This window comes from Neophocaena asiaeorientalis, unplaced genomic scaffold (assembly GCF_003031525.2).
Source record: "Neophocaena asiaeorientalis asiaeorientalis breed wild unplaced genomic scaffold, Neophocaena_asiaeorientalis_V1.1 scaffold55, whole genome shotgun sequence".
Lineage (NCBI taxonomy): Eukaryota > Metazoa > Chordata > Mammalia > Artiodactyla > Phocoenidae > Neophocaena > Neophocaena asiaeorientalis.
In genome coordinates this window covers 7862117-7887835 of record NW_020175684.1, presented here as the reverse complement: position 1 = coordinate 7887835, position 25719 = coordinate 7862117, and the positions used below count along the sequence as shown (strand labels likewise).

The window sequence follows — 25719 nt, the reverse complement described above, 5'->3', positions numbered from 1 at the left end:
AAAGTAAAATGGGATAGATGTAGGGCATGAAGCTGGAAGTAGGGCTGGGTTGGGGGAAGACGTTCCAAATGGAAAGAATAGTGTGACACTTAGGACTCTTTCCTTGCCAGCAACTCTGGCTAACTTAGGTAAACAAAAGAACTTGTTAGAAAGTTTCTGGGTAGCTCACAAAATCAGAAAGAAAGCCAACCCAGCAAGCTTAAGTAAGGATAGGTAAGGGTAGCCCAAGAGAGCTCAGTAGCAGTAACATGTCTCTTCTGGATGCTTCCTCTAGAACAAGTCAGTTTTAACCCTCTTTAGCCTAAGTTGTTACTCTGTTCAAAGTTAAAGACCTGGCAAAGATTATCCAGATGTGCCAGGGTTACATACACTCCCTTCCCGCACTTACCGAGCAGGGGAAGAAGAGTAGGCCACTGTGGTTGACAGCTCTCCTAGACCCAAGGAGTGAGTGGGAGGAATATGTATAAAGTAAGGGGGAAGTGTTTCAGGACAGGCAAAAACAATACATGTCTACTAGAAACATGAAGAGCAAGTGAGCAAGAGCTCTAGTTTATATGAGACAGTAAAGGGGAATAAACCACCTACCTTAGACTGGATTCCAGCTAAGATGGGAAATGGTCCATGTGCACCAAGGGATAGATGTCTCCAGAAAGGTCTCTCCATCTTAGCGAGGGCTGCTCCTCTCTTACCCTAAAGGAGCTTAGCAGCTGGGAGGTCTGTCTTGCCATGAAAATGTGATTGCTTCCCAGCATGGCTCTCACTGGCCCACAGGATACTGGAAAATAACCCAGTAAAAATAGCAAAGCATATGCATCAGAGCAAAGGCAATGGGGACCATGTGACTGACTCCAATGGGTGAAATGAATATGACCATAATTCCTAAAGAGAAATTCCCTATGCCCCATTATATTTTTCTATACCAAGTAAACTGAATTATCATACGAAAAATTAAATTTAAGGATTTCAATTGGGAAAATTTTTACGTCACAAGGTATGCCAAAGTGAATCTTGTGCCACGCAAAGTTCTGCTGAATTTATCCAGAAATGATCCAACAGGGACAAGTGGTCAGCTAAAGCCCCCACATTTGCAGGGCTCAGGGCAAGAGTACAAACAGAGGCCCCTAGTCCATCTATCTTTAAAAGATTTTTAAAGAGTTAAATCAAGTTAATACACTGTTAAATAAGTCCTACACTTCTGCCTTGACAAATCCTCCTGCTTGACAACCTGGGAGCCCAGGTTCAAATTTAGAATTCTCCAAAATTTTGGGGTAATTTGCCAGAACATGAAGTGAGCGAAGAGCCAGCCCCCAGCCTCTGGCCTGAGGCCTGCTCCATTCCTTCCTACCCCAGCTCCATGTCACACCTCAAAGGCCTTCATAAACTCGCATGTAGAAATCCCAGCTCAACAACTGAAGCTCAACCCCAAGGCCCATACCCCACAATCAGCCTCCCCTTGGCCACACTTGGGAGCAGGGTATGTGTGTCAGTGCAGTTATCTCCTCTTTTGATAACAGACTAGATATCAATTACAGGAAAAATCTGTAAAAAAATACAAACACATGGAGGCTAAACAGTACATTACTTAATAACCAAGAGATCACTAAAGAAATCAAAGAAGAAAAGAAAATACCTAAAAACAAATGACAATGAAAACACGATGACACAAAACCTTTGGAATGAAGCAAAAGCAGTTCTAAGAGGGAAGTTTATAGCAATACAATCCTACCATAAGAAACAAGAAACATCTCAAATGAACAACCTAACCTTACACCTAAAGCAAATAGAGAAAGAAGAACAAAAAAACCCCAAAGTTAGCAGAAGGAAAGAAATCATAAAGATCAGATCAGAAATAAATGAAAAAGAAATGAAGGAAATGATATCAAAGATCAATAAAGTTAAAGCTGGTTCTTGGAGAAGATAAACAAAATTGATAAACCATTAGCCAGACTCATCAAGAAAAAAAGGGAGAAGACTCAAATCAATAGAATTAGAAATGAAAAAGGAGAAGTAACAACTGACACTTCAGAAATGCAAAGGATCATGAGAGATTACTACAAGCAACTTTATACCAATAAAATGGACAACCTGGAAAAAATGGACAAATTCTTAGAAATGCACAACCTCCTGAGACTGAACCAGGAAGAAACAGAAAATATGAACAGACCAATCACAAGCACTGAAATTGAAACTGTGATTAAAAATCTTCCAACAAACAAACGCCCAGGACCAGATGGCTTCACAGGCGAGTTCCATCAAACATTTAGAAAAGAGCAAACACCTGTCTTTCTCAAAATCTTCCAAAATATAGCAGAGGGGGGAACACTCCAAACTCATTCTATGAGGCCACCATCACCCTGATACCAAAACCAGACAAAGATGTTACAAAGAAAGAAAACTACAGGCCAATATCTCTGATGAACATAGATGCAAAAATCCTCAACCAAGTACTAGCAAACAGAATGCAACAGCACATTAAAAGCATCATACACCATGATCAACTGGGGTTTATCCTAGGAATGCAAGGATTCTTCAATATACGCAAATCAATCAATGTGATACATCATATTAACAAACTGAAGGATAAAAACCATATGATCATCTCAATAGATGCAGAAAAAGCTTTCAACAAAATTCAACACCCATTTACAATAAAAACCCTCCAGAAAGTAGGCATAGAGGGAACTTTCCTCAACATGATAAAAGACATATATGACAAACCCACAACCAACATTGTTCTCAATGGTGAAAAACTGAAACCATTTCCACTAAGATCAGGAACAAGACAAGGTTGCCCACCCTCACCAGTATTATTCAACATAGTTTTAGAAGTTTTAGCCACAGCAATCAGAGAAGAAAAAGAAATAAGAGGAATCCAAATCAGAAAAGAAGAAGTAAAGCTGTCACTGTTTGCAGATGATATGATATTATACATAGAGAATCCTAAAGATGCTACCAGAAAACTACTAGAGCTAATCAATGAACTTGGTAAAGTAGCAGGATACAAAATTAATGCTCAAAATCTGCATTTCTATACACTAATGATGAAAAATCTGAAAGTGAAATTAAGGAAACACTCCCATTTACCATTGCAACAAAAAGAATAAAATACCTAGGAATAAACTTATGTAAGGAGACAAAAGACCTGTATGCAAAAAATTATGACACTAATGAAAGAAATTAAAGATGATACAAATAGATGGAGAGATATACCATGTTCTTGGATTGGAAGAAACAACATTGTGAAAATGACTCTACTACCCAAAGCAATCTACACATTCAATGTAATCCCTATGAAACTACCACTGGCAATTTTCACAGAACTAGAACAAAAAATTTCACAATTTGTATGGAAACACAAAGACCCCAAATAGCCAAAGCAATCTTTTTCTTTTTTCTTTTCTTTTTTTTTTTTTTTTTTTTTGTGGTACGTGGGCCTCTCACTGCCGTGGCCTCTCCCATTGTGGAGCACAGTCTCCGGAAGTGCAGGCTCAATGGCCATGGCTCTAATTGAGTTATTTGTAGTGAGGTGGATGGACCTAGAGTCTATCATACAGAATGAAGTAAGTCAGAAAGAGAAAAACAAATACCGTATGCTAACACATATATATGTAATCTATGAGAAAAAAAAAATGTTCATGAAGAACCTGGGGGCAAGATGGGAATAAAGACACAGATCTACTAGAGAATGGACCTGAGGATATGGGGAGGGGCAAGCGTAAGCTGTGACAAAGAGAGAGAGAGGCATGGACATGTATACACTACCAAATGTAAAATAGATAGCTAGTGGGAAGCAGCCTCATAGCACAGGGAGATCAGCTTGGTGCTTTGTGACCACCTAGAGGGGTGGGATAGGGAGGGTGGGAGGGAGGGATATGCGAGAGGGAAGAGATATGGGAACATTTGTGTGTGTATAACTGGTTCACTTTGTTATAAAGCAGAAACTAACACACCATTGTAAAGCAATTATACTCCAATAAAGATGTTAAAAAAAAATTTCTCCAATTTCCCCACAAGGCAACTATTACCATTGTTTTTCAAGGTTAAAATAAAAGAAAGGAAAATTAATATGTCTTATGGAGCTACCAATGTGGCAATCAGAGATAACAAAGAAAAAAATAATTAAAACAATTAGAGACCATTTTGCCCAGCAAATTGGCAAAGTTCTTCTTAGCATTATACTGCCCAGTGTCAGTGAGAATACAATGAGATCGTACCCTTGTACACTATGAAGGGAGAAACTGATATATCCCTTCCAGAGGGAAACCTGAAAATATGCACTAAACATTATTTTAAAATAGTCATTCATATGGAATACTATTCAGCCATAAAAAGGAAGGAAATTTTGCCATTTGCAGCAACATGGATGGACTTGGAAGGCATTATGCCAAATGAAATAAGTCAGACAGAGAAAGACAAATACTGCATGATATCACTTATATGTGGAATCTAAAAAATACAACAAACCAGTGAATATAACAAAAAAGAAGCAGACTTACAGATATAGAGAAGAAACTAGTGGTTACCTGTAGGGAGAGTGAAGTGGGGAGGGGCAATATAGGGTGGGTGATTAAGAAGCACAGACTATTAGGTATAAAATAAGCTATGGGAAAAATAAAATAAAATAAGCTGTGGGGATGTATTGTACAACACAAGGAATATAGCCAATATTTTTACAATAACTGTAAGTGAAGTACAATCTTTAAAACTTGTGCACCATTATATTGTACACATGTAACATATAATATTGTATATCAACTATACTTCAATTTAAAAAATAAAGTAAAAATAGTCATTCATGACACTTGATCCAGTAATTCCCTCAAAAGTGAGTAGAAAATTTATGAACAAAAATATTCATTGTAGGGCTTCCCTGGTGGTGCAGTGGTTGAGAGTCTGCCTGCAGTTGCAGGGGACACGGGTTTGTGCCCTGGTCCAGAAATATCCCACATGCCACAGAGCGGCTGGGCCCATGAGCCACGGCCGCTGAGCCTGAGTGTCCGGAGCCTGTGCTCCGCAATGGAAGAGGCCACAACAGTGAGAGGCCCGCGTACTGCAAAAAAAAAAACAAACAAAAATACTATTCATTGTAGTCTCATTTCTAATAACAAATAATTGGAAACAACTGAAATGCTCCAAAACATAGGGTAGCAAAATAAAATGTGGTGCATCCATATGTTCTTACCCTCTGCATGCCTCAAAATTCATGTTTTTGAAGAACACTCAATGACATATTGTTAGGTGACAAAGTATCATTTAAAACTATCCAGCATATGACAAATTTGGTTTAGGTATAAACATATACACATATACCATATATAAGTACAGCAGTGTATATCCGTATATGCATTAATATGCCTGAATAGAAAAACACTAGAAGGAAGTAGAACAATATTTTAATAATTGATAATTCTGAGTAGTTATCAGTGTAGTTACCTGAGTAGTGGTAGATAATTCAAGCCATTTTTTATTTTGTTTTTATACTGTTCAGTATGTTTTAAATTTTTAGATGTAAATTCAGAAATGATTGTTTCTCTTTAAATAAATAAAAGAATCAGTACTAGCTTTCCCCAAATTTATGACTTAATGGGAAAATCAAAACAGAATTACCATAATTTTAAAAATCCTAAAATCAGGGGCTTCCCTGGTGGCACCGTGGTTGAGAGTCCGCCTGCCGATACAGGGGACGAGGGTTCGTTCCCCGGTCCGGGAAGATCCCACATGCCGCGGAGCGGCTGGGCCCGTGAGCCATGGTCGCTGAGTCTGCGTGTCTGGAGCCTGTGCTCCGCAACGCGAGAGGCCACAACAGTGAGAGGCCTGCGTACCGCAAAAAAAGAAAAAAAAAAAATCCTAAAATCAGTATCAGAGATTTATACATAAGTTACTTCTTAATCTCAACGATTCTTTGTTTAAAGGAAGAGAATTGCTAAATGTTCTGAAGATAAATAAGATACCAAATAATCTGTATTCTTTTAATTTGGATCCCTTACATTTTTCACTAATGGTTTTTGCTGTATTTGGGAAAACTAAGGACTAACCTCCCTCTTTTAAAACTAGAATTTTAAGTAAATCAATATCAAAGAGGTAAAGTGATCTACTGAGTCCTTTTGGAGGGAAAAACTATAGATTATATTGATTGTGAAAATTTTTAAGGGCAAATGAAAAGCAAGGCAGCAAACTTTATATTTAGATTCTTGCCCCTAGCTATAATAGAGTTAACCAAGCTACTTCACTTCATCAAGATCACAGGGGAGCCTGTCTGCAAAATACCTCTAAGGTCAGACAGGTCCACTGATTCAGTCCGAGTTATAGAATAAGAGCCAGCCTTGAATAAAATTGGAAAGCCAACAGATTTTGTCTTCAGCACTTTATGTGCCACACACATGAGCGGAAATCTATCCTTCTATGGAATTCCTCCTTCTACTCTATGCCTGCAAAGCTCCTGTCCTGTACCTGAACACACCCTCACTCTTGCCCCAGCTATCAAGGTTGACTCATGATAGATCATGCTGCCTTCCTAGAAGTAGCTTGACTATGCGACTCTCCCACTCCTCTACTTATCTGTCCCCAGTCTCCAACCAATATGGAGAACTACTTTGCACTTAAAAAAAAAAAAAAAAATTAACGGCTGATGAGGCAGGAAAATCGGTTATGAGGTTTCCTTCTTTCAGGAGACAGACTCAGATGAAAAAGGCCCTTCCAGCGGTCAGGAATAAGACAAAAGAATGGCTGTGATAGTGAGGACTGCAGATACTCTTGTCTGACCGATGATAGAAATACCCTGGGGTAGGCAAGCCTTCTGAGTCACAGCATCCCAATAGCCGCCCATCCTGGTAATGGCAAGCCCTGACTGACAGCAATGTTAGCAAACATTTTTACATCATTTTGTTGGAGTTGGGCAGTAAAAAGGGAAGAAGAGAAGAGACACAAGAAACGGGGTAAAAGCTTAGGATCTGAGTTGATGGAAATGCCCAAGAGACTCCACAGAAACAGAAAGTTGGATATTCAACTCAACAGATCTAAAGCTGAGGTGTACCATCCCTTTCCATTACCTGTGGCTTCGTTAAAGTTGGCGACACACAAATGCCTGTGTGCTTAATGGTCCTCACTGGAACAACTAGATGAGGAAAAGGATGAGAATTCTCAAAATGACTAAATGAGCCATTTCCTGAATTTCTTCAGCAAAATAAGTCTCTGAGACAAAAAAAGTTTAGGAAAAGTGTTTGGCCACATTTCTCCCTGGAAGCCTGCTGTGCTGCTTAGTCTCCTGGTCTTCAGCCACCACTGGGAGGGGGCATCTAGCCAATTTCATCTGACTCTCAGAGGTCAAGCTGTCTCAAATGACATGTGAGCTACAGAAGCTAAACTGAAACATAAATAACATCAGTGCTAACATGGCCAAAATAATGAGTCCTCACTGCACCAGGCATTTCCTATGAAAGTTACTGAACAAAAGCTATCAGGTCATGAGTTTCTTTTCTGTCATTTCACTTAAGTTTTTCTGGACTAGAAATTCTACCAAGAGGTATCTGAGCGACAGTCTCTCAGGAAAGATGAACCCAGGGCAAGCCAATTAGTACTTGTTGCCATGGATACCTGTAGATAATCTGAATGTATGACTGGTCATTACGTTGCCTCTTCAGGGTCTTAATGAAGATAACAGAAGACAGTTACTCAACCTGCCTGCTAGCTGGCTGGTTCAAACAAACAGAATCAGCTGGTAGCACACCAATATTTTTAACTCTTTCCTAGCTAGCTGCCTTTCCTCTTTCTCCCTTCTCCCCTCAACCCAAATAAAATGTAGCATTTTCCTGAATCTCTCAATCCAAACGTTAACCCCTTAACTCACCAATGACTCACTTGCTTACATTATGTGTCTCCCTACTTCTCTAAAATACCTTGTTAGATCAAGGACATGAATTTTACATTTGACATTGAGCTTGGCATTTAGGAAATGTTTATAATACCTGTTGAATAAATGAAAAGCCTTTTTGCCCTTCGGGGGTATTGCCCTTCCCTTGGAATTCTTCTTCCATGGCTTTTTAGATGTCTAGCACAATCTCATCCTTAGGTCTTGGATTCAACTGGAATTTTTATTGACCCTTCTTATTACTTTCTCTAAAGAAGCCTCTCCCCGATTACTTTCTTAGGCATCACTGTATTGATCTTCTTCACAGCAATTGTCACAATCTGTAATTACCTTATTTCTTTCTGTACTTTTTCATTAATGTTTCTTTTATAAATTATCTGAGAGAAGGATCCTTGTCTGTGCTGTTTACAGCTTTCTCCTCAACACCCAAAATACAGAAGCCCTCAAATTGTTGTTGAAAGAACGATTACCATGTCTGAGTTGACAGGGGAGTTCTGTAATGGAGCTTTCTGCCCAGGACACAAACTAAGAAATACCAGCTACCCAATAAGCAGTTTCTGAGTGTGATTGTTGTCTCTTATGTGCTAGGTTTGCACTTACTTGCTAGGTCTGTGAGGTGTGACACTGGATGCAACAGTATGAATCTTACCTATCTGTGTAGGTGTCTAGACACAGAGCACCCTTGCCAATGGCAAGCCCATTGGCAGATGTCCAAATTCATGTTAGAGCTCTTTAGGGCTGCAGAAGGATTCTGAAGGTTTTCCTTTTACAGACGTATAAATCTTTGTGATCTTTGACTTTATTTTGTTCTGACAAATCCAACTTTTTTCTCTCCACATCCCTTTTCTTTAAGGGAGAGAGGATTTGCTTGTTCAGTCAAAAATGTTTCTAAGTCTTAAGTTAAATTATTTAATCTTGTTCCAAACTTCCCCCAAAACAGTGATATTTTTGGAATGAAATATACTTACATGTGAGCATTACTTACCATCTTAAGTATTTGAATAAATTTCCCTTTAAAGCTCTGCATGTATACACAAAGGCCTTCAAATATCTACTGAAGCACATTAATATTTTTCTTTTCAGAAACTTCAATTTATCTTGTTCTAAATGCTTTGATTATTTGATTTGTTTCCTAATTATGGCAAATCTTCTTTTAATGAGGGAATTAAAATTCTGGATAACGTCATCATGGGAAAACTAGCATTCTTAAAATTTTCTTTAGGACAAAGTTATGGTTTTGGAACATATGTTCATTTCCCTTAAGAGTTTAATGTTTCTTGATAAAGAGATTTTTTTTTCCTTGAAATTATGTTGCTTTCTCAACTTTGTATATAGTTGTTGAATAATCCATGTCAACTTCCTGTCAAAAGCTAATGTGGAAAAAATATTTTGTTGTGGCCAAACATTTTATTTCATTTCATGTGCAAATGTCACAAAATTGGTCAGTCAAGAAAAGTAAACTTGTATTTTTTAAATAAACCTTTATCTGCTTGAAAGTAGAAAGTGAATTATTGTGTGTGTGCAGGGGGTGGTAATGAAAAGCCACGTAAGTACAAAATAAAATAAAATTTGATGTAAACTTTTGTCAGTAAACATTCCACATCATGTAGATTTTTTTTTTTTTTTTTAAAGAACAGATTTATTTATTTATTTTTGCTGTGTTGGGTCTTCGTTTCTGTGCGAGGGCTTTCTCCAGTGTGGCAAGCGTGGGCCACTCTTCATCGCGGTGCATGGGCCTCTCACTATCACGGCCTCTCTTGTTGCAGAGCACAGGCTCCAGATGCACAGGCTCAGTAGTTGTGGCTCACGGGCCTAGTTGCTCCGTGGCATGTGGGATCCTCCCAGACCAGGGCTCGAACCTGTGTCCACTGCATTAGCAGGCAGATTCTCAACCACCGCGCCACCAGGGAAGCCCCATGTAGATATTTTTGATATATTTTTGTTACTCAAGTTCAGTATTTTTAACAAAACCAGTTTTTACATCTCAGCCACCCTTCTTTCTCAGCCACCTCATCCTTTCCAATAAAGCAAGGTCCCTTCAGCCTGGCAACCAGGGTCTTCACAATCCATTGCTTGGGTTTTCTTTCACCTCTCTTTCCCAGACTCTGTTTTTCAGGCACACTGAGGATGATTCTCCAACCTCAGATCACTGACATAAACATTCAGACTCCTGTGCTTTTCTTTATGATGTTTCCTCTTTATCCTTCCCAGCTATCCAGCCTGCATAACCAAATAATTCCTCTGTGCTTCCATTCAACTTGATATATCTACAGTTATCAAATTAATTGTTCATACATCTGTCTCCCCATCGCCACACCTTCTCAACTTCTCCAGAACAGAAATCACTCCTAATTCATTTTTGTGTTCCTAGTACAGAGCATCACGTGGGCATACTCTGGCCTAAGTAAACACATAACAGTTGTCTCAGCTTTGTCAATTTAAAAAATCTGCATGTATATTTTTCTGCTTTGTTCTGATTTTTCCAACTATTGCCAGCAAAGAAGTTATTATATATATATACATATATATGTATATATGCATAAAACATATCTATAATTAAAATGCTGTCAGTTAATATTTGCTGATTTAAATAATGGTCAAAGGAAATGATAGAATTTGTACTCCTTCGTATTTTTTGAAGGTCCTTATTGACTGACTGTCATGTAGTATTATCCGGGTGAGTTGTTCAACTGAATATCCACATCTTCCATATTTTCTTTAAAACAGAGGGGAAATAACGAGCATTATTCTGAGGACTAGGGGGAAATATCAAGATTGCTTACTCATTAATAATTCTTACTAATTTAAATAACTCATATTATGTAAGTCACTGAACCAGGAGTATATTGGGAAATCAAGTGAAGAAGAGCATATTTGCTGAAAGCCCTGATGAAAACATTAGAAAGAGAATAAATCTACACCAAGAAATGATGTGTCTATTATTAGCAATCTATGATTTATATTAAAACAAAATCATAGATCAGATTAGCTGTCTCTCTCAATCTCCTAACATAAATTACTTTTCCACCTTTGTCTCTCTGGTACAATAGAAAATTGCACAAAATCCAGCTCTTTTTGTTGAAGTCAGATCTATTAATATACATAGGTGTGATTTTTTTTTATGGCCATAACTTCATCTTTGATTTCACTGGATTGTAATAACACCATTGAAAACACTGGGGCTCAGGGTTTAGCAGTGGTGTGGTAAGTGAGGTTCTTCGAGGCCATGTAAACAGACTGTCTTTGCAGCCAGTGTAGCTATAATGGAAGGTCAGTCTAACTGGGACTACCATTGCTATGCATTTTCCAGCATTATCACATTTTTAGAGCACATAAAATATGAGAACTCTTATTTGTGTACATAAGAATCTGTACCAAGATTTCATTTTCTAAATGCCTATTAAAATAATAAGTTGCATAACTCTACCAACCTCTGGAAACTCTCCTTCCATGGCATTGGGTACACCCTTAAATTAAAGCCAATTTTTAAAATTCCAACAAAGAATACACTAAAATAATTAAGGGAGAGTTAGAGGAATAATAGGTAGAAAATAAAAAATGAAATGTTAATAAATCATTATTTAAATGCTACAAAGAGACTAGCTATCATTTTTTGTTTTGTCGATATCTAGAAAGAGACAAGAATTCTATAAGGAATGGTTGAAGAACATCTACCTTCTGTTGTCACAAAGCACACAAAACATTTTCCCATGCAAAGTTTGCACTCTTCGTTAAGACATTCCACATCAAGTATGAAATTTTAAATTATTTAAAGATTAGCTAACATATTTCATTTTTTTCTACTGCAGAATAAGAAAAGCATACTTCTATAATGAGAAATACCTTTTGCACATTCTATAATCAGCAAAGCTGATTTTGATTTTCAGAACATTGCAACATTTGATAATTTGATTTTTCGAACCTTCTTTTCAGACCAGTTTTACAGAAAACAACATTTGAAGAGTGGGAAAGAAATAAGGCATAAAAGAATAAAATAACAATTTTGATTACTGGTGTACAGTAGTTCTTAAGCTCAAAAAAACAGAATATTGCACAAGGAAATATCCACTTTACAAAGAGATCATAACGATATGCAAAATGTTGCCAGTTTAGACTGTGCTCATTAAAGTTGTAAGATTGTAATCTTGTGACCTTTCTCAGAGGTGGCATTCAGCACTTGACGGTTGTCTCATGCTATTTGTATATGCATCTATGTGTAAAGAGATCAAAGTGAAGCCTGAAAGTAAACATCAAAGTGTTAGAATGTACTAATGCCTAATGGGATCTTTCTCCCATTATGGAACCAATAAAAAACTCCTTAACCAAATTTGGGAGTTACTGTGAGCAAAAATTATACACATATGTGCATACATATATACACACACACACACCACATAATATATTGGCCTTCTTTTTTACAATAGTTTTATATTCTAAAAATTCTCAAGATAATACTATGATACTACTGCCCTCTCCTCTAGAGACCAGATGATATGGCAGTTCAGACTGTGGTTCTGAAGCCAAAATACTCAGGTTTAAATCCTGCCTCTTCCATTCAAAGTGTATGAACTTGAAACAAATGGGACCTAATGAAACTTAAAAGCTTTTGCACAGCAAAGGAAACCATAAACAAGACGAAAAGACAACCCTCAGAATGGGAGAAAATATTTGCAAACGAATCAACGGACAAAGGATTAATCTCCAAATTTTACAAGCAACTCATGCAGCTCAACATTAAAAAAACAAACAACCCAATCCAAAAATGGGCAGAAGAACTAAATAGACATTTCTCCAAAGAAGACATACAGATGGCCAAGAAGCACATGAAAAGCTGCTCAACATCACTAATTATTAGAGAAATGCAAATCAAAACTACAATGAGGTATCACCTCACACCAGTTAGAATGGGCTTCATCAGAAAATCTACAAACAACAAATACTGGAGAGGGTGTGGAGAAAAGGGAACCCTCTTGCACTGTTGGTGGGAATGTAAACTGATAGTGCCACTATGGAGTACAGTATGGAGGTTCCTTAAAAAACTAAAAATAGAATTACCATACGACCCAGCAATCCCACTACTCGGTATATACCCTGAGAAAACCATAAATCAAAAAGAGTCATTAAAATTAAAAAAAAAAAGAGTCATGTACAAAAATGTTCATTGCAGCTCTATTTACAATAGCCCAGCCATGGAAGCAACCAAAGTGTCCATCAACAGATGAATAAAGAAGATATGGCACATATATACAATGGAATATTACTCAGCCATAAAACGGAACAAAACTGAGTTATCTGTGGTGAGGTGGATGGACCTAGAGACTGTTATACAGAGTGAAGTAAGTTGGAAAGAGAAAAGCAAATACCGTATGCTAACACATATATATGGAATTTAAAGAAAAAAGAAAACATGGTCATGAAGAACTTAGAGGCAAGACGGGAATAAAGATGCAGACCTACTAGAGAATGGACTTGAGGATACGGGGAGGGGGAAAGGTAAGCTGGGACAAAGTGAGAGAGTGGCATGGACATATATACACTATCAAACGTAAAATAGATAGCTAGTGGGAAGCAGCCATATAGCACAGGGAGATCAGCTCGGTGCTTTGTGACCACCTAGAGTGGTGGGATAGGGAGGGTGGGAGGGAGGGAGATGCAAGAGCGAAGAGATATGGTGACATATGTATATGTATAACTGATTCACTTTGTTATAAAGCAGAAACTAACACACTTTTGTAAAGCAATTATACTCCAATAAAGATGCTAAAAAGAACTGTATGAATTGAAAAACTTACTTAACTTCATATTTTGGTTTTCTCATGTTTAAAATGAAAATCTACTTCATACAGTTGTCGAGAAGTAGCACTTAAAATACGAAAAAAGTAGAATATGAATATTACCTGGTACTGTTGCAATAAAAGTAACCCTTTCATTCCTGCTCTAAAATATTGTTAGAAATTAAGACGTAGACAACATTTTTGTTCATTAATTATGTAGAAAAAACAATGATTGGGTGATTTTCTTTTTCCAGAAACTAATTATAAGTAGCATCACAAGTAATAGGTTTTCTGTGAACAAGTTTTGATTTGTCACTTATTTTCTATGTTCAGTGTTTGCTAATTCACTCATTTATTTAGTCATTTGGAGGGGAAAAAGAAACCTGAAAATTTAATTTAATTTTATCCACATAAATATGTTCAATATTAATAAACCTCTACTCTTCACACATCAAATTATTTAAAATATAATTCATCACTTCTAAAATAGTTACATTATAATTATTTTAGACTTTAGAATAAAATATGTTATCATTACTTTATAACTTACTAGATATTTATATATTGGCTAATGTCTTTCTAAGAAATAAGAAGAGTTATAAGGATGGGTCTGCAATACATAGTTAATCAATGATCCACCTTTTTTTTAAGGAAGTTTTTCAGACCTATATGGTAGTAAGTTGTCTCAATTCCATTTGAGGTAGAAAATATTAACTTTAAGTAGACTATGAAAAGTTAAGTATGTGTGTTGTAATCCCTAGAGCACTAAATAAACTATAAACCATATAAAGAAACACAGTAAAAAATACAATAGACAAACTAAAACAAAATATTAAAAACATTAAAAAAAAAACAAAAGGAGGCAGGAAAAGAAAACCAGAGGAATAAAAAGGAAGAAATAAAATAAATAATAAATGGTAGAGTTAAACCCAAATATATAAACAATCATATTAAATATAAATGATTAAGCAGACCAATGAAGAGACAATAATTGTCAGAATGGATTGGTTTTAATGACCTAACTATATTGTTTATAAGACACTCATTCAAATGTAATGAACTGTGCACTTTAAAAAGTAAAAATATAAACACTAATCACATGTAACACTAGTGTCACATGTAAACATGTAAACACTAATCACAATGAAGCAGGAGTGGTAGACTTAATACCAAAGTAGACTTCAGAGCAAAGAAAATAACCAAGGATAGAGAGGCAAACCACATAATAATAAAAGAGTCAATTTACCAAAAAGCCAAAACAACCCTAAATCTGTATGTACATAAGAACAGAGCTTCAAAATACAGAAACACTGACAAAACTAAAAGAAGAAATAGAGAAATCTATAGGTATATTTAGAAACTTCAAAACTCCTCTCATAATTAGAATGGTGGTTGCCAGGAGCTGGGGGGTGGGAGAAATGGGGAGGTATTGGTCAAAGGGTACAAACTTCCAGTTATAAGATGAATAAGTTCTAGAGATCTAAGGTATAGCATGGTAACTACAGTTAACAATACTGTATTATATACTTGAAAACTGCTAAGAGAATAAGTCTTAAATATTCTTATCACCAAAAGGAAAAAATAATAACAGGTAATTATGTGAGGTGATGGAGATGTTAACTAACCCTACTGTGGTAATCATTTCACAATATAAGTGTATCAAATTATCACTTTACACATCTTAAAGTTACACAATGTTATATGTCAGATATACTTCAATAAAGGTAGGAAAAACAAAAACTCCTCTCCCATCAAGCAATAGAAATAGTAGAAAGTCAAAAAGTCAAAGTCAAAGTAGAAAGTCAAAAGTAGAAAGGTTACAAAAGGACTGTCCAACATCAACCAACTGTAATTAAGTGACATTTGTAAAACATTCCACCCAACAAAATCAGAATAGACATTCTTTCAAGTGCACCTGGAACTGATACAAAAATAGACTATATCCTGGGTTAGAAAACAAGCCTGAACAAATTTAAAGCAGTTAAATCATACAAAATATGTTCTCTGAAAATAATGGAATTAAACTAGAAATCAATAACATAACTATAACACGAAAAACTCCACACACTTAGAAATTAAATAACAAAATAATACATAATCCATAGGCCAAAGAGGAAATCTCAAGGAAAATTATAAAGCAATTTAAAGTGAACAAAAATAAAAATAAAACGTACCAAAATTTGTGGAATGCAGCTAAAACAGTGCTCAGAGGGAAACTTATAGCAATAAATGCTTATATAGGCAGCCCTAGCTTTGGACAGTTTCAGTATATATGAATTTCTGTTACCACAGTTTAACTAAATAATATCAGCCTCCCAACAACACTGTTCAAATTTTAGTTACTAAAAACTACATTTTTAGTATATATTTACTGTGAATAATTGGATAAAGTACAAGCTTTGTTTCTAGCTCTTTAGTCCACAAATCACTGTGTAAGTAACAGAAAAGCATCATGATCAGTGACCGATTACTTCTTTCAACGTCTATCAATAATTGGCCACTATAAGCTTATTACTTAGTTCATGCACAGACAGCAAAAAGTGTAGTTGTGTTGAATCCTTTATTCCCAGTGATAAACCCGTCTGACATTTTCTAAAATGTATAATCAAAAGAGGAAACTGGCCAACAAAGAAGAATGTGCAGCTAAGAAATGAAATTTGAATCCAACATAAATGGAGTTATAGAAGAAACAGCTGGCTGTGGAAATGTTGACAGTGTAGCCGTTCAGGAGGTTCTGGAGGAGCCTGAGGAACTCTGTGCAGATGAACTTTTTGACAAACAAGGAAAGTGGTAGCAACCAAAAGGACAAAGAAGTCTCAAAGGAAATGACATTGACAAAACATCACATTAAAGAAACTATGGAAATAGTCCACAACATTAGGAACCCAAAGGATAAACTATTGGAAAATAATCCAAACTTAGAAAGCAATAAGACAAATTGTCAAAGCATAGACAAGATGTTTGCTCCACACAAAGAGAAGTTCAAAATACTTTGATTAAGTTTTGATAAATAAAACATTTCATTTCTCAAAATTTATAACACTTTAAATTGCAGTATATTAAATAAGTATTAGTTTCATTGGTTATTTTCTTTAATTTGCCAAACACTTGTAACCAAGAGGAAGAAAGTAATGTATTTACGAAAATTGTTAACAGTCATGGAAAAAAATTAAAACTTTTCTATGATTATTAAGACTATTTGTACCATTTCAGCTTACATGGTCATTTTTGCAGCCCAGCACTAGCAGGCAAAGCAAGGACTGCTTGTATTAGAAAATAAAAAAGGTCGCAACTCAGTAATATAAACTTCCAACTTAAAAAATTAGAAAAAGAAAAGGGAAAAAAATTAAAAAAAAGCAGGGGAAGAAAAAAAAAAAAGAAATTGAAAGCAAAAATTGATGAAACAAAAAAAAAAAAAAATTAGAAAAAGAAAAGGGAAAAAAATTAAAAAAAAGCAGGGGAAGAAAAAAAAAAAAGAAATTGAAAGCAAAAATTGATGAAACAAAAAAAAAAAAAAAAAAAAAAATTAGAAAAAGAAAAGTGAAACAAATTCAAAACAAGCAGAGGAAGAAAAATAATAAAGTAATTGAAAGCAGAAATTGATGAAACAGAAAAAAAGAAAAAAATCCAATGAAACCAAAAGTTGATATTTTAAAAAGACCTCTAGCAAGACTGACAAAGAAAGAGAGAGAAATTACTGATACAAGGAATGGGAGAGAACATATCATTACTGACCCTGCAGATATTAAAATTATCTTAAGACTATACTACAAACAACTATGCACATAAATGCAACAACTAAGATGAAATAAACCAATTCCTCAGAAACTAATCCAAGATGAAATAGACAACCTGAACAATCCTGCTATCTGTATCTCATAAAGAACTGAATTTCTAGATAAAACCCTTTTGAAAATAAAATCTACAAGCCCAGATGGCTTCACTAGTAAATTATGTCAAATACTTCAAGAAGAAATAATACCAACTTAACACGGTCTCTTCCAGAAAACTGGAGAGGATGGGACACCTCTCATTTTAGAGGCCAGTATTACCCTGATAACAAAATCAAACAAAGACAGTGAGAAAAGAAAACCTCAGACCAATACCCCTCATGAAACAGACACAAAGAGATCCTCAATAAAATTTTAGCAAATCAAATCCAGTAATATATAAAACAAAGAATATACCCTGACCAAATGGAGTTTATCCCAGGAAAGAAAGACTGGTTCAAGATTTGAAAATCGATTAATGTAATCTATCATATTAACAGCTTAAAGAAAAAAAATCACATGATTATATCAACTGATGCAAAATAAATCACTTGACAAAATTCAAAATTCATTCATTATAAAATCTCTCAGCAAACTAGGAATAGAGTGAAATTTCCTCTATCTGATAAAGGGCATTAATTAATGAAAAACCTACCTCCACATTACATTTAATGATGAAAGACTGACTGCTTTCATCCTAATAGGAACAAGGCAAGGTTGCCCACTCTCACCACTCCTATTCAATATTATACTGGAAGTCCTAACCATAACAGTAAGGGGGAAAAAGTCATATAGATTATAAGGAAATAAACAAAACTGTCTCTACTAACAGACAACATGATTTTCTACATAGACAATCTCAAGGAATCAACAAAAAACACAAAAAACAACCCCCCCCACACACACAAAAAAAGACACTTCCTAGAACTAATAAGTGAATTTAGCAAGGTCACATGGTACAAGGTCAACATACAAAACTCAATTATATATTCCCATCTACTAACAATAAACAATAAGCAATCCAAAACAATATTTAAATACACATTTACAATAACTGCAAAAAAAAATTAAAATCTATGTTCATGGAACTCAAGGCCCAACAAAGTAAGAGAACCCAACTCTCCCCAAGTGGATCTACAGATAAAACACAACAGCAATAAAAATCCCAGCAAGATTTTTGGTAGATATAGACAACCTGATTCTAAAATTCATGTGGGCAAACAAAGTCAAAGCAATTTTGAGAAAGAATAAAACTGGAAGTATGAATTTTAGGCCTACTGTAAAGCTATAGTAAGGTAATGGTAGAGGAATAGACACATAAGCCAATAAAACAGAACTGAATCCAGAAATAGACCTCCACATAAATGGCCAATTGATTTTTTCTTTTTTTTCCCCCTAAAAATCCTGTGCTCCACATATTCATTGCTCCCTCTTCATAACCCCTGGTAACCACTGATATTTTTACTGTCTCTATAGTTTTGCCTTTTTCTAGAATGTCATATAATTAGGCTCATAAGGTAGATACATCTTCAGATCACCTCTTTCACTTAGTAATATGCATTTGAGATTCTTTCATGTCTTTTCATGGTTTGATAGCTCATTCCATTTTATCACTGAATAACTTTCCATTTTCTGGATGTACCATAGTTTATGTATCCATTCATCTACTGAAGGACATCTTAGTTGCTTCCAGGTTTTTGGCAATTATGAATAAAGCTGCTATAAACATCTGCATACATGTTTTTGTGTGGACATAAGTTTTCCACTCATCTGGGTAAACATCAAAAAGCACAACTGCTAGATCATATGGTAAGAGTATATTTAGTTTTGTAAGAAACTACCAACTGTCTTTCAAAGTGGGTATATCATTTTGCATTCCCATCAGCAATGAATGAGAGTTCCTATTGCTCTACATCCTTGCCAACATTTAGCGTTTTCAGTGTTTTGGATTTTGGTGTGTAATGGCATCTCACTATTGGTTGAATTTGCAATTTCCTAATGACATATGATGTTGAGCATATTTTCATAGGCCTATTTGCCATCTGTACATCTTCTTCTTTTTGGGGTACGTGGGCCTCTCACTGTTGTGGCCTCTCCCGCTGTGGAGCACAGGCTCCAGACATGCAGGCTCAGTGGCCATGGCTCACGGGCCCAGTGGCTCCATGGCATGTGGGATCTTCCCGAACCGGGGCACGAACCCGTGTCCCCTGCATCGGCAGGTGGACTCTTAACCACTGCGCCACCAGGGAAGCCCTGTACATCTTCTTTGACAAGTTGTCTGTCCAGGCCTTTTGCCATTTTTAAACCAGATTCTTCACTTTCTTACTGTTGACTTTTAAGAGTTCTTTGTATAGTTTGGATAACAGTCTTTTATCAGATATATCTTTTGCAAATATTCTCTCCCACTCTGTGGGTTTTCTTCTTATTCTCTTGAACAAATTGATTTTTTTTACACAAGTGTAAAGGTAATTAAATGGGGAAAAGACAGTCTTTTCCAAAACAGTTAAGACAATTGAACATACATAAGCAAAAACAGTGAACCACAACTTAAACCTCATACCTCACACAAAAATTAACTCAAAATGAATCACAGATATATATATATATGTAATACTATAAAACTTTTAAAATAGTTTTTCTTCATTACCTCAATTAAGTGAAGAAATTTTAGATATTACACCAAAAGCATAAATGCAACAAAAATAATCATAAATCAGACTTCATCAAAATTAAAATTTTTCACTCTGTGAAAGACACTATTAAGAGAATGAAAAGATAAGCTATAGACCAGAAGAAGATATTTGCAAATCACGTACCTGACAAAGCTTTGTATCTAAATAGAATATGTGAAGTACTCTCTAAACTCACCAGTAAGCAAACAAATAATCTGATTTTAGAAAAAGTCAAAAGACTTAAATAAATATTTCACTAAGGAGGATATACAGATGGCTAGTAAGCACATGAAAAGATGTTCAACAGTGATCATTAGCCATTAGGGAAATGTAAATTAAAACCACTAGAAGATATTGCCATATACTTGTTAGAATGACTAAAATAAGCAATACTGACAATACCAAGTGCTGAAGAGGACACAGAGCATCAGTAACGCTTGTACATTGTTGATGGGAATGCAAAATGGTAAAGCCACCCTGAAAAACAGCTTGGCAGTTTCTTATAAAGTTATATATACTTACCATACGATCAAGCAATCTCATTCCTGGGAGTTTGCACCAGAGAAATAAAAACTTACATTAACACAAAAATCTGTACATGAATATTTATAGCAGTTCTATTGGTAATCACCAAAAAACTGGAAACAATCTAAATGTCCTTCAACATGTAAATGAATAAACAAACTGTGATAGATCCTTAGAATGGAATATGACTCAGCAATAAAAAGTATCAATGCACATATATCAAACAACTTTATAAATCTCAAGTACAGTATGCCTCGTGAAAGAAGTCCGTTCCAAAAGTTTATATACTGTATAATTCTATTTATATGACATTCTTTAAAAATACATAAACTATAGTGCCATAAAACTGAGCAATATTTGCTAAGGACTGGGTGGAGGAGGGTAATGGAACTGTTCTTATTCTGCTTATGGTGTGATAATACAAACCTATCATGTGTTAAAATTTATATACCTGTACCCCAAAAATGGTTTTATTGTATGTTAATGTTACTTTATTTTTTTTTTTGGCGGTACGCGGGCCTCTCACCGTTGTGGCCTCTTCCGTTGTGGAGCACAGGCTCCGGACGCGCAGGCTAAGCGGCCATGGCTCATGGGCCTAGCCGCTCCGCGGCATGTGGGATCTTCCCGGACTGGGGCATGAACCCGTGTCCCCTGCATCGGCAAGCGGACTCTCAACCACTGCGCCACCAGGGAAGCCCCTAATGTTACATTTTAAATTTAAAAATTATTTTTTAGAAATAGCAATGTATCTAGGTGACTCATTCTAAGATGATTTTATCTTGAGATGCTTCTTTGAAAATATTTTTTTGTATTCTTATATATTTCTTTTATCCTGTACTATCTCTTTTGCCTTATTGCTTTTTCATGTTATTAGTACTTGTGGTGTCATTCATTCTTGTGTTCTTTAGAACTCTTTATGCTTTTATTTAAAGGAAAGTAGATATATGGCACCAGAGTAGCATTCTTCAACTTTTATGCACTTGGGAATCTGATGAGATGTGTGTCAAAAAGCAGATTTCTTACGCTTCTCCCTCAGAAATCATTTAGAGGGCTAGATTAGTCCCTTGAAAATCACCATGTGATATCAATGTGGGGTGTTCCACTGACCACCCTTTGAAAAGCACTGTTAGAGGCACATGAGGCAAAAAAAATGACAACTTCCTTAGTTTGTTAAGCATCTCTTCATGAAAGCACTCAATCATCTTGGAAACTGGTAGAACATAAGATCAATTTGAAGAACTTCAGTCATTGTTACCTAGAAGATACTCTTAGTTTTGCCTATGGGGGTATAAACACCATGACCAGTATTTTAGTAATGCACCCAGCTATTTGCTGGAGGTTTGATGTCTGACATAAACACCTCCCCCAACTTTCACAAAAAATGGATCAAGTTTTTTCATAAGAAAAATATAATCACAGGTTGTATTTTCTCCAAGGATGTAAACTCAGATAAATTACAGAAGTGCTTAGCAATATGTCAAAAAACAGAGCTACAACTATTAACAATGTATTTGTTTCAATATTTAAATAATACCCTGAGCCCTATAAAATGGATATAGTTCTTTGTTTATGTACATATTGGCATATATACACATACATACACATGGCATATATACATGCAATATATATGTATATATATATATACATATATGTATATCTATATCTAAGTGATATTGATAATAATACTAGATTCCAGGTATTAAGTACCTGCTATGTACTAGACAATGAGCTAACAGCTTTGTACTCTTTTTTCTTTTTTTTGCTGCACCTCTCAGCTTGTGGGATCTTGGTTCCCTGACCAGGGATTGAACCCAGCAGTGAAAGCGTCGAGTTCTAACCACTGGACCACCAGGGAATTCCCTGTACCCATTTTCCTGTTTCATCTTGAAAGGAACACATTATTGTATTACCACTTTACAGATGATAAAATCCAGGAGCCAAGAGAAGCTAATTGTCTTGTCCAAGGTCACACAGCTAGAAAGTTCTATGATAAACATGTAGAAACCAAATAAATATAACTATATTACTCATGCATTTAACCTACTAAAATGAATATGCCAGCTATAATAACAATTAATAAACCATTTAGTTACCAATAATTCAGCTTTCTTTTAAACTTGTAAGAATTTTCTTATAATGATTTGGATGGTGCATCTCAACAAAGTTATCCAGTAAAATTTCAGACAATATGTTATTCGAGTTTTCCAGAAAAATTCTCTGAGGCAAGAGAACTTCAAAGCTTATTCCAAAGAAAACAAATAAATAAACACTGCTCAGTGTCATATTAAATTATGTCAATTTTCTTGTTTTGATATTGAACTATAGTTATATAAGTTATCACTCACTGTAGGAAGCTGGGTGAAAGATTCAAGGGATTCTATGTACTGTTTTTGCAACTTCTTATAAGTCCATAATCATTTCAAAATAAAAAGTTAAAATAACTCTGCAGTAGGGGCTTCCCTGGTGGCGCAGTGGTTGAGAGTCCGCCTGCCGATGCAGGGGACACGGATTCATGCCCCGGTCCAGGAAGATCCCACATGCCACAGAGTGGCTAGGCCCGTGAGCCATGGCCCCTGAGCCTGCGTGTCCGGAGCCTGTGCTCTGCAATGGGAGAGGCCACAACAGTGAGAGGCCCGCGTAATGCAAAAAATAAAAATAAATAAAATAAAATAACTCTGCAGCATCCAAATATCTAAGGCTTTCCAAAGCTAAGGTATGTAAGTATGGAGAACTTACCCTTACATTAATCCTGTCTAAATCCCAAACCACAACTTAGAAACAGCTTTGGAAGAGAAAAGGAGTCTCTTATGGGTGTTTGTGTGTGGGGAAGAGTAGAACCAAGACTAATAAGAGTCCTTGGCCTTGGTGCTATTGCATTGTTGGATCTCTTGGGATAACTGCATTTGCAAGTAACAGAGAAGCCAACATAAACTGGCTTAAACTGAAATTCACTGGCTCATGCAGTCCAGAGGACATTTAGGCTTCTGGTAGCTTTGATAAGGACATACCTCGCTTTATGGCACTTTGCAGATACTGTGTTTTTTTGCAAATTGAGGGTTTATGGCAACCGTGCATCGAACAAGCCTATCAACACCATTTTGCGAACAGCATTTTCTCAACTCGTGTCTCTGTCACATTTTGGTAATTCTCACCATAATTCCAACTTTTTCATTGTTGTATTTGTTATGGTAATCTGTGGTCAGTAATCTTTGATCACTATTGCAAAAAGATTACAACTCACTGAAGGCTTTATTTTTTAGCAATAAAATATTTTCTTAATTGAGGCATGTTCATTGTTTTTTAGACATAATGTTATTACTCATTTAATAGACTACAGTATAGTGTAAACATAACTTTTATATGCACTGGGGAACCAAAAAGTTGTGTGCCTTGCTTTATCATGATATTCGCTTCATTGTGGTGGTCTGAAACTGAACTCACAATATCTCCAAGGTATGCCTGTAGTTCTCTGTCATTCACTGAGATTTACCACCCTGGTGTGCCAGCTTTATCCTGAGAGTGGCTTTCCTCATAGTAGCAAAGTATGTATAGCAGTTCCAGCCCTCACATCAAGACACTACACCATCCAGAAGGAGAGAGAACTTCTGTTCTCCCAAGCTTTGAATAAATGCCAATCAGGGCTTCACTCTGATAGGAACAACTCATATCATGTGAACCAATCTGAACCTATCACCATGAGCAGGGAGATGGGATTGCACTATGGGCTAAGACAATTAGAGTCTAGTTCTAAAGCTAGAGCTCATGCCAATTATCTGGATTAGTGGCTCCTCTATTGTAAAGGAGGGATGGAATTGATTCTGGAGAAGCAACAATAATGTCCACTACAGACAAAGTCTCCTTTAAACAGAGGCTGTACCTGCCTAACAATCATTTAGATAGTATTAACCAGAAAAGTCTGTTCCTTCATTCAAATAACAGATCTATATAGTCAAGTATGCAGGATGAAAGATATTTTTTGCTTATATGGTCAACCATTTTTAAAAAGTGATTAAAGCATTGAATCATTATTTCACTATTTTAACAAGATACCTTGAGAGAGTGGGCATCCAAATATCAGTTAAATTTTATAAGTGTATATTCAGACTGTGTTTATATAGGTCTATCATTTTTCAAGAATTTTACTGGCAGTTTTAAAAATCAATTAATTAAAGCAACAAGTAACTTATTCTTTTTAACAGGATTAGTCAATAACCAAGTACTAATACCATCATGTTTTCTCTGCACAATGTAAATTCAACCAACTGCAAAGTTGAGGAGCGCTGGGGAGTAGGCAAATAGTTTCTTTCTTCTGCAAGTTGACATATAACAGATTTATTACTACTTTCTCCTCCACCCAGAAATCTACTTATAATTTTATCAGATCAACTGGTTGTTTTGGCACCGTAAAGCCACAATATATATTCAAGCTGTTCGACCAGTAAATGAACTACAATATTATGGAAGCATTTTTCATATACAAATGAAGTGCACCAGACAGAAAACCAACAGCAGTTTCCTCTAAAATCTGAAAATCAACTCTTAAAATTGATCTTCTTTAACCATCTGGTCATAGTGCTAAATGACTTAGTAGAAAAATTGTCTCACATTTTTATTGGCTTGAGAGAGGGTAAATGTTTGTTTTTAATATGTTCTATTAACTTTGTATTCAAAGGAACCAATAGAGAGCCACTGATATTAGTATACGTATTACGGAAAGCTCAGATAACTACTATGTATGTAGACTATTTTTGATCTAGAATTGTTCTTTTCCACATACTCCCACTTAAATGTTTCACTGTTATTCTCTTCCAGTCACATGGTTATTTTTTAAAAAGGGTTTTATACATACAAAAAGATCTTTTCATTTCTTTATTCTTTTGATTTAATCTTCTTATCCTGACTGACTCATGGCTATTCCCCTCCTATATTTTAATTATACTGTGTCATTCTCTACCTGATTTTCCTTAGCTAATTTAGAGCAAAGGACCATGCAAATCCACTAAGTCACTTTTATTTTTAAAATACAATATAAACCTTATTTCTTTTGTGATTTCTAGATCAGTATATTTTTAAATAATTGAATATTCTTTACAAATTCACAAAAAGAAATT

General features: G+C 35.7%; 1 long non-coding RNA gene across 1 annotated transcript in view; it reads right to left on the bottom strand.

Moving 5' to 3' along the window:
• Positions 1-591: 591 nt before the first annotated feature.
• Positions 592-25719, bottom strand: part of LOC112390944 (uncharacterized) — a 128517-nt gene continuing 103389 nt past the window's right edge. The window contains exon 5 of the long non-coding RNA XR_003001369.1: positions 592-775. This is a non-coding gene — a long non-coding RNA (uncharacterized LOC112390944). The remainder of the gene's footprint in view (positions 776-25719) is intronic.